Source organism: Trypanosoma equiperdum (assembly GCF_001457755.1).
Source record: "Trypanosoma equiperdum strain OVI genome assembly, contig: ctg_719, whole genome shotgun sequence".
NCBI classification, from domain to species: Eukaryota; Euglenozoa; class Kinetoplastea; order Trypanosomatida; family Trypanosomatidae; genus Trypanosoma; species Trypanosoma equiperdum.
The window spans coordinates 1-2,914 of NW_027124664.1; positions in this window are offsets into that span (position 1 = coordinate 1).

A 2,914-nucleotide genomic window follows, 5' to 3' on the forward strand; every position below is an offset into this window, starting at 1 on the left:
TATATACACACTCTCACAACACTTTCCTATTATTATTATTATCCTCACTATTATAATATTCTTAACTAATATCTATGAAATAATCAAAATTATGTCAGTACTCATTTTTGAAGCAGTACCGCTCTATCACTCTACATCCATATTCCACTGTCATGCAAAAATTTAATATTTTAGAAAAATTTTAACATTATTATCGAAGAGTGTTTCAATATATCAAAATAGTTAATTCCATAAATTTTATAAAATCCTTGAGTACGAAAATACTAACAAACTCAGAAAAGAATCAGCCATACTTAGAGCAAGTTTCTTATTGTAGACTTCTTGTAAGATTTGATAGCCTCTTGCGGCAATGTTCCTTGCGCAATTTCCAAATATACCTGGCTGCTGTCGGCCTCGCCATTGCAGGTGGATGGCGCTCCGGTGTTATCGCCGCAAAGGCCAGCGACATTCTCGTTGTTTCTGGTTGTGACGCGGCTTTTAAGGTAGGAAAAGAAAAATTGTTTTTAATTCGCTATTTCTGGTCCGTGTTGCCTGGTATCGATTGATTCTGATTTCTGTTCGTAGCTGCTTTTGCCTCTACCGAATTCGCTATAAACAAGGTGAATACCACCTTGTGGAGCGGTGCCGATTGTCGCCTGTGCTCCCGCTTTTGCCTGTAATGAAAGCAATGCGATGTCTGCCACCATGTCTTTATTTCCTGTTAGTTTTGCTGCTGCTGTGGCCCCTCGTAGAAGCGTTGCCATACTAGAGAAGAGCTTCTGCTGGGTGTCTTGTTTTTTGGCCGCCGAGGCTGCGGCTAGTGCCACGTATGCTACCGCTTGTTCTCCTGAGCTTGCCGCTGCTGCTAGTGACAATTTAGCTGCGATTTTTGTACCGGAGCTATCTGTTATACCGCTGTTTCAACTTTGCCCTTGATTTGTGTTGACAGTATCGTATGCCGCGTTGCGTTGCATGATGAGGTTATAGTTTTTGGTTCTTCGTGTATTTGCGCTAAAGCGTCTTTTCTGATTGTTGTGGTTGCTAATGCGAGAAGCAGCAGCATGTCCGATGTTGGCAGCTTTGATGTTTTGTATTTAATTTCTTAAAAATTTAACAAAAATAAAAAAAATGGAAGGGTATATTTTAGTGATAGGAACAGCTGCGGCTAAACACTGCGTTGATTAGTTGTTAAAGCTTGATTATTGATTTTTATATTTAGTTTTTTGTTGAATATAACCACCTTTATTTGAGTGCTGTTTCATTGTTATGCTGCGATGCCTGAGTATTGGTGACGCTGGCGCACGTGGTGCTCTCAAATATATCTTTCTTTTAGACTAAACCTTTGTCTTTGTAGAGAGATTATGCAGCTGTTTATCCACTGCAGCTGCTTCTGGTTGTTAGTTACCGCTTATCAAAACTACTCCTCCATACTTGTGGGGTAGTCGTCAGGGATATTTTCGTTGCAGTCCACTTCCATCGTTAGCATCGTCTGCTCAGCGGTTGGAACTCTTCACGGCATTTTGTACTTTTTTGGAGGTGCCTCCACTTGGTCGGTTTTTTTTTGGGGTCACTTTCTTCTTTTGATTTGGGTTCGGGATGTGTGCTTTGTTGTTCTTGCGTTTTGGGTGGACCTTTTATTGTTTTTTGTTTACTGGTTGTTGTTTTGCATTCTTTTTCTTGCTTTTTTTGACATGGTAGCGTAAATATTTTCTAGCTTCCTTGAGCTTCCAATGGGAGAATAAAAGGGAATGTCGCTGAACTTGCCATTTGGGTGTCAGTTACGTAAGAAATACTCAGAGTGAGGCCACAAATGTTCTAGTTTATAATTGCAACCCAGTCTAATCTATATTTGTATCTAAAAATAATTAAAATTTATTGTCCGCAAGTTCCGCTTCAGGTTTTAAATTATCCTGATTGCTTAAGCGCGGAATAGCAAGTTAAGCTCCTGTTTTCCTGAGAAGCAATTGACTTTTTGGATGTGGCTAGACTCTGCGTAACTGTATTTCGGGGTCGCCCAACGGTTGGTAATCTGTGGCGTGAAAGTGCCTTGCCCGTATATTTTCCCTCTTGATACATGCTTATAGCTGCTTGTCTTCGTCCATTTCATGTGTCTAAATCGATTCTTGAAAGATATTAGTGTCTGGACCATATTACAGCACGTAACAGTTGGACTATCACCGTTGATTCTCTCCACTTCGTAGATATCCTCCATTGGTTTATATCCGTAGTTTCTTATTTTGTTCACGCTTTTTCTTGCACTTTAATTGGCAGACTCTCCTGTGAGTGCTGTTCCGTACAACACAATAGATAGATTTTCTGTGTTCCGTTCTGTGTATTTTTTACTGATTGCATCCTCCATATTATTTTGCTTAATGATTTTTTTTAATTCAGGATTTGACAGTGATTATATTCCGGCCATTTTTAGTATTTTCATTTATAATGATATTCCTTCCAGACCAAGCTCATTTTTTCTCCATAACTGACTTTCATATCACCATTTTTATCGTTACAAATTCCTATACATTGCTCTTCCTATGTACCTTTACAGCTTGTCTTGTTATAATATTCGTAAATGCAAATTCACAACACTCTTATTTTATTTTTATCATTATTTCTATTATTAATACAGCTGAAACTAATATCCAACTAGGTAAATAAATCAAATTAGAATTTTACTAATTTTCATACCTTAGTACCCTATAAATTTGAATCCATAGGTCACTTTTATACCAAAATTCTATATTATTCAAACATTTCCTAATTTTAAAAGATTTGTTAAATAGTGTTAACAAATTTAATAAGTTACACAAAATTGAGCAGTGTTCTTCTAAAATTTTTAATTCTAAAATGCTACCAAACTCATAAAAGAAACAGTCATCAAAGGAAAGTTCTTATTGACGATAAAAATGGAATCTTTGCACTTGTTTTCTTCCCA